The following is a 7,776-nucleotide window of genomic DNA, read 5'->3' on the forward strand; positions in this document are numbered from 1 at the left end:
GGTGGGCTCTCCCACCCTCTGCACCCCCTTCCAGAGTCCTGCTCCCTACCAACTGGGGCGGTCCCTCTGGAAGAAGAACCGGTCAGGACACTGGTTACAGTAGTCAGACCCTTCAGGTCAGGCTGCTCCTGAAGCTGGCCTCCCAACCTCTGGTCTAAAACCTTCGGTGGAATAATTGCCTGGCACTTCAGGACTTCTGGGGACTTACACGCCATCCCCCTGAGGCTGACACATGACCCATGTGTCGTGTGACTGTCTGCCTGGCGCAGATCTCCCGTCCCCTGTCCACCTGACAGTGCGCAAAGATCCCCCAGAACAGAAGTGGCGCCACCCGGGTCCCCCCAAGAAGATCTAGCCCAACTGGCTAGTCCCTGGTCCACTGGTGCATCCACTGGGAAACTCATCCCCCAACCACTCCTCACGCTGGACTCCTGTACCCTCCCTACCGGAGCGGTACTGCCAGACTCTAGAACCACAGGAGCCCTGCTTACAGGTGCTCCAGGTCCTCTACTCACTAGGTGATCCTCCTCAAATGGGCTAACAGGACAGCCTAGGTCCCCAACTTGGTGTTCCCTCCTGAAACCACCCAAGTCCTGAGGCAGGGTTTCGTACGTCTGGGGACCCTCGGTCACCCACTTACTCCCGCTCCACTGAGCCAGGCCGTAAGGCCCTACACCCTCCTCGCTATCCTGGGACCTAGCTGGGCTACACGGAGCCTCTTCCACCACGCTGGGCTGGAAGGTACCTGAACCACTACTTGAGTCACTAGTGTGGGAAGAACTATCCCATTCCTCATCATAACTCGGGGCCCGTTCCCATCGGTCTGCTTCCGTTGCCAGCTCCCATGGATCAGTGCGCCCCCATGCTAACAGGTGTTGGCGCAACTCGGGATAAAAACTACTGGATAGCTGCTCTCTGATGAGCAGATCATACAGTTTTTCAAAATCCTCCTTCGTGCTAACCACTACCCAATCAAACAGTGCATCCTCGCATTCCTCCACAAACTTCTCCCAAGACTGGTGAGGCAGCTTCTTCCTGCCCCTGAACTTCAACCTACATTCCTCCTCCCGGGAACTAGGTACCATACTGGGGGAACTGGGAATGGGATTCTCTGCACTTGTCTCTCTATTGCTGCCACCACTGGACTCAACCCTCCCTGGGGAGCCCAGAAAACTACCACTGCGCTCTGGGGACAACTTACCCTCCAGAGCTAATCTCTCCCTGGCGAAGGCCCTCTCAGCCTCCGCCATCCTCTCCTGCGCTAAGACCCTCTCGGTCTCCAGCTTTTTCTCTTCTATAGTCAGCTGCGCCATCCCCCGGGCATGCTCTAACCGGAGCTTCTCCATGGCCAGCTGATGCTCCCTCTCTTCCCTCCTATCTACCCACTCCTCTGGGGACAGGGAAAGGGATGGGGTGCTGCTCCTGACACTGGACCCAGCAAGGGACTCCCTATCTATGGGGTCTTCACTCTCTACTGGCGTCCCTGTCAGGTAACCTTCCTCCTCTTCAGATTCCTCAGGGCTCCCCTCAGACCCACCACCCTCTCGGCGTGCGGCCCGGGCCCTATCTTCCTCGCTGCGCTCTCGCTCCCACTCCTCCTTTTGCCAAAGGATCAGGTTGTCCCTCAGTTTGGACTGGGTATCTAACTCACCCACCTCTATGTCCCTCTCCTCACAGAACCTTACCAGCTCCAACCTACTGTACCTAAACAGACTACAGAAGTTAAAAGCAGGCTCCATTTTGGCGGACGTTCCTGAGAAGAGTTCAACACAAGGAACCTGGGGGTCGGAGCTACACAGAAGTACACAATTCACAAAAGGTTTCAGTGAGCTCTCTATCCTGGAGAACTCACACTCACTGTCTAGTGCCACACACACCATCCACACACAACCCTCCCCTCGGACTGGTAAGGCAGTTTCTACCACCCCTGATCCCTCAACCTGACCACCACGTGACACAGGTACCAACTCTGGGCGCAGGGCGGGGGACAAATGTACTGGACACAATTACACAATGATACCTTCAGGAGAAGAAATAAAGGAACTTCAAAACAATAATCCCTAAAATGTGATTTATCTAATGCAGAGTTTTGTAGTGTAGCCAGTCGCTGCTGCGGTACAGCGCAAACGCAAGTCCAAATCCCACCGCTGATCACCAATGTTAGACCTGGCGATTTCTGGTTGGCTAAGGCTTGCGCCAAAGTCAGGCAGAAACCACCACTCTAGTCAGGGCAAGGAAGTTACACGCCAAAGATAACCCCTGCTCACCCCCTTGGTAGCTTGGCACGAGCAGTCAGGCTTATCTCTGAGGCGATGTGTAAAGCGTTTGCGCGCGCACCCAGCAACAACACCCAAGGCCCACCACAAAGGAAACTCCACACAAGGTATTCTATAAAAATAGCCTTTGTATTATACACAACACATTAGATAAAAACACACACTTTACAATGTGCCAACAGGCACGGGCAGAATTTACAAGGGATTATGTACAGGACAGGGCCACCTGGACCACTGTCAGGAATTAGCACTTTTTAGATATTTAGCACATAAAATATATAAAATCACTGTAGCACAAAAATAATCTGTATAGCACACAACCAGTACTTACTGGTATCGGGGAAGTACCACCTGCGTAACCCTAACTACCTTAGGAGACTGTCACGCAGGGAACTAGAACCTCACTAGCACCACCTGTACTAGGAGAAAGCAACAACCACCTACGTATCAGAATACCTGTAGGGGTAATAGAACGTTACACATGATGCATCACATTCAGAGGTGTAGGGAAGGAAAACACATGATGCCTAAAAACATTCAGAGGTGTAAAGCAATGGCACATGATGCATCAGAACACATTCAGAGGTGCAAGGAAGGAACACACATGATGCATAAAACATTCAGAGGTGTAAAGCAATGGCACATGATGCATCAACACACATTCAGAGGTGCAAGTAGGAACAATTGCGCAAAACTCCTATGCCACCACCTGTGGCAGTCCCTGGGCCAACTGGCCTAGAAGGGGCTAGGACGCCCTGCGTTCAGTCAAGCTGCGCCAGCTGCGCAGACTAAAACGACAATGGTCCCCCACCTAAACGTGGCAGCTGCCCACTAAGTGCTGGGCAGCTGGAAAACGAACTTCAGGCACTCTGCGTGCCTCTGGAGCCCTCTCTGGGCTCGGACCATTCAAATATGCCCTCTAGAGCCTTCGTGGCTCTGCACAACGTTGGAGCCTCACTGGGCTCGAGAAGCAAGCATGCCCCACACGTTGGAGTCCCTCTGGACTCTGCGCCAATCGAAATGCCCCCTAGAGCCTCACGGGGCTCGAGAAACACTGTCAACCGTTGGAGCCTCACTGGGCTCGTGAGCACTGCCTCCGCACCCCCCAGCACGTGCGCGGAGTCCCCCAGCCCTCTCAATCACTCACCAGGCTGTCTGCAGGGGACTCCCGCGTTGGCTGCTCTCTCTGCTCCGGCGGACGGGAGGACTCTTCTCCACGCGGAGGGGCAGGCACCGACAATGTGCCTCGCGCCCCCTCCGCACCGACTCCGGCCGCCGCGTTCCTCCTCTCAGTCCAGCGCGGGGTGGGCTCCCGCCTGGATCGTCCCTGAACCAGCCGCGAGGCTTCCGTAGGAGGCGGGGTAGGCTCCCGCCCTCCGTCTATTAGTTCCGGGTGTCCCGGAGGCCCGCCCTCAGCCCGCCTGACTTCCGGTCCGGGCTGCAGCGGTGATTCTCGTCCACAGCGGCAATGAGGGGTAGGCTCCCTCGTAACGGAACAATCAATAAGCGGGGTGGGCACCCGCCAACGAGCACAGCAACATCCCCGGCAGGGTGGGCACCTGCCCGGGGTCCTCAGGATCAGAAAAGACGGGGCAAACGCCAGGTGGGCACCGGCTTCCTGGAACAAAGCGCTCACAGCGCTAGAAAAGCCCAACCAGCGCGCCCAGCGCTATAAATCCAAAGAGCGCTCCCAGGCGCTACAAAGCCCAAAATGTCAGCAGAAAGTCCTCTCTGGCACAGGGGGGCAAAGGCTGGGCCCAGAGCCAGCACACAGGGCCCTCCAGCAGGGAGGCAGTCCCCAGTGGTGGTCTCTCCTGGCGCCCAGCAGCAGCAGGCCCCCCCCTCAGATGATCCTGCAAGAGAACACCAATGTAAGGGGACACAGCCCCTTTTTATACAGTATAAGGCTTTGTCTAAGGTGCAGGGAAGGGGCGAACCAGTTCCAACAGGTTCCTGAGCACTTTGTTTTGCTCAGCCCCTCTCCCTATTCACTGGCAGGGCTAGGGTCATTAGACGCACCACAGGGGCCGGCGCCAGCATTGTGTGGGGGAAGCCCTGTCCTATTCAGGACCCAGGTACACTCCTCCCCAGCCATCAACATGCTAACTCCCCATTCACCACTGGGTGACTCCTCCTGACTCTGGGGAATTCCCTAGTCCGTCACCTGACCTCACCAGCCAATCGCCAGACAAGCCACACATTTCAGACTGCACACTGAAGTGCCCACTTCTAGAAGTGGCACTTCCACACCAGGTACATGCACGCCGCACACATCAACGCGCAGCATTCACTCACACGAGTCCGCACATACCAAACACGGGCCTGCACACCCCACGCATCAGGAACTACCGGGACACATACATTCCCCCATGCATTCCTATGGGAGGGCAGGCCAACCTCACAACACGCACGCACTTTACCCTGGGACACAGCGGTAAAGTGCGCAGAAGTCAATAAAATCACTAAACCAAGTCACAATATTAAGCAAAAAGTTTCGGGGTGAACCGGCCAGAAGAGCCAAGTCCAACACTGGGGTTGCAGAGGGTTAGTGGCACCCAGAGCATTGCGGCCAGCACAGGCACCCCGCCATGGGACAGTGACTTTGGGTGCACTGAGTTAGTGGAACCTTCAGCTGCTGAGCGGGTGTGCAGCCTGCGATGATGTCCCGTCATGGTGGTCTGGACAACTCAGGTTTTGTGTGCTCTGCTGGACCGCAGTGTAGGCCACAGCCAGCAGGCAGCGCGGGTCTACCGCCACATGGCGTGGCTTCTGGGATCCCAGAGTTAGTAGCACCCATTGGGCTGAGCGTGTGTGCAGCCTACGATGATGCCGGGTGCACTGGTATGTCCTATGCCATGTAGTAATCAAGACCCAGCCCCAAACGTGAGACATGGTGGCCTGCGGAGCAGGGCTGCATGGTGTGGAGGGTGCCACGTCTGTGGGCCCCAGGCTTGTGGCTTGCAGAGGCATGTGGTGGGACCTCCTGTCTACACACCGGTGGCTGAAGCTGAGCAGTGTGGCCTGGATGCGCAGGGACAGCACTCTCTCTCTACCCCTCTCTTATTCTCTCTCCTTCTCCTCCTCTCTTCCTCTCTCTCTCTCTCTCTCTCTCTCCCCCTCTCTTATCTCTCTCTCTCCCTCTCTCTTCTTCTCTCTCTCTCCCTGTCTCTTCTTATCTCTCTCTCTCCCTCTCTTCTTCTCTCTCTCTCTCTCTCTCTCCCCCTCTCTTCTTCTCTCTCTCTCTATCTCTCTCTCCCCCTCTCTTCTTATCTCTCTCTCTCTCTCTCCCTCTCTTCCTCTCTCTCGCTCCTTCGCTCTCTCTCTGTCCTTTGATGTGTGCAGGACACACCTTCTCATCATGATTTTTGTCTTGCAGGCTGTGACTTACGGATTGTGCCGAGGGGAGCCGCTATGTGTCTTCATATCATTTCAGTGTTCATTTTAATAAAGTTTCATTTGTTGCTTCTAAAGTGAATGTGTGATGCTCATTTTTGTGACGAGACATGCATGTCACCAGTTGTGATTGTGCGACATCAAGCGGATTATTTTGTACATGTTTAGGTGTAGCTGATGTGCCATGTCTTTTGTCGGGGGAGTGCCGGGGAGGGGGGGTCCTGGGGGTGGTGGCGGCGGGTTTTGTTGCCCTTTCGGCCCACCGGGCTGCATGTTCAGTTGCCCGGGTGCATCTGTTGTTCTTTAGGTGTGGGTCTGGGCTGGGCTCCCTTTTGTGCTGCAGGCTGTGGTCCACCTTTGCACCAGGTCAGAGCAGGTGTTATTTTCCTGCTGCTAACGCGCCTTATCGCCTGTTTTGTGTTCTTATCATAGTTCTGGCTGGTCGTTGTGAATGTTGTGGAGTGGTGTTGTCACGGCTTTTGGCACGGGAATGCCTACTCTGCATCCCATTAGCGATAGCTGCGGGGGTTATCTGTGGCGATGTTTTTGGCGGCTGCTATTGCGGGTAAACTGGTGCTGTGGGCTATTAACACCAGCTGGTGATTGGGGTGATACGTTTATTGCAACTTTGGATGCGATAATGTGCAATTAACTCGGCGATAGATCCTTGTGAATATCCCCCCCAAGTTTTGAGTTTTTTACGGAACATGGTTTCTAAACGTTCCAGTCTCAGATCGAGAGGAAGTGAGTTCCACAGCTTAGCGGTTAGGTAGCTAAAAGAGCAACCGCCCAGAAATGCTCTGTTTATCTTAGGGATCATAGTCAGAGCTGTCCCTGAGGATCTAAGGCATCTGGTGAGGTGGTAAAATGTGATCAGGGAAAGGAGGAATCACGGGTCTTTCTTATTCAAAATCTTATGGCAAATACAGAGTGCTTTGAGAGAAATGATTTCCTTAATAGGAAACCAATGAAGCTTAAATTAAAAAGCACTGGGCCAGTATCTAGGAATAATTAAAAGCATCCTTTTTTAACCCTTTGGAGCATTTTCAGTCTTTCCTGGGTAACAGCAAGATAAAGCAGTAGTCTAGTTTAGACAATCGGAGGGCCTGAACTATTGTTTTTCTTGCTGACTCGGTAAGGGATCCTATAATCTTTCAGAGCCTTTTTAGGATGCCGGCCAGGACATTTACCTGACTGTCAAACGACAGGATGCAGTCAAACAAAAAAGCCCAGATTTGTAACTTTGAGTTTGGGAATAGGTGTCAGACCGAAGTTGACTGGCCACCTGGCAGAAGACCGTATTGAGGGTTGTGTCCCTACAACCATGGCTTCGGTCTATTCAGCATTTAGTCTCAGACAACTGATGTCCATCCATTCTAACAATGCAATGTTAGAATGACTGTGATATTGTCTCAACTTGTTTTAATAGTTCCAAAATGTATTTGCTTCTAGTCACTGCTAATTTTTTTACTGCCGTTTATTTGTAAAGATTGTCTATATTAGAGAGGGGAGGGCTGTTGTGTGGGGAATATATAGCAGCGATTTTACTTTTACTTTCCTTCATTTCGTGTAGTATGACGGCAGCATGAAGTCTTAGTTTATGACATTCCCACTCTAGTCTTTTGGTTACCGGGTGCCTCTTTCACGCTGATGGCTCAGAAGGCCACCTTATTTAACTAAGGCCACAGCGCAGACACGCAGCTGACGCGCCGAAGGCATGGCAAAGGCAAGCCCGTCCGTGCCTGTCAGCCAGTGCCAGTCATGCTGTTCAGCCGTGTACTGAAACCAAGGTGAGAACTATTATGCGAGGGCCAATTTATAGGCTTTAAACACTCCCAGGAAAGAATCCCATGTTATTATTATAATTTATTATAAATTTAAATAGCACTGAATCACCCCAAAGGGGTATCTCTGCACTTAGGATGGAGTGCTGCAGCCAGATCTGAGGGGATCAGAAGAGATGAGTTTTCAGAAGCTTCCTGAACTGAGAGAGGCTCTGGGAGTTGCGAAGCTTGAGGGGCAGCTCATTCCAGAAAGCAGGGGCAAGGTGTGAGAAAGCTTTACCACCATTGCGTGCTTTTTTGATTCTGGGGGTGCAGAGGAGGAG

This window comes from Triturus cristatus, chromosome 5_1 (genome assembly GCF_964204655.1).
Source record: "Triturus cristatus chromosome 5_1, aTriCri1.1, whole genome shotgun sequence".
In the NCBI taxonomy this organism is placed as follows: Eukaryota; Metazoa; Chordata; class Amphibia; order Caudata; family Salamandridae; genus Triturus; species Triturus cristatus.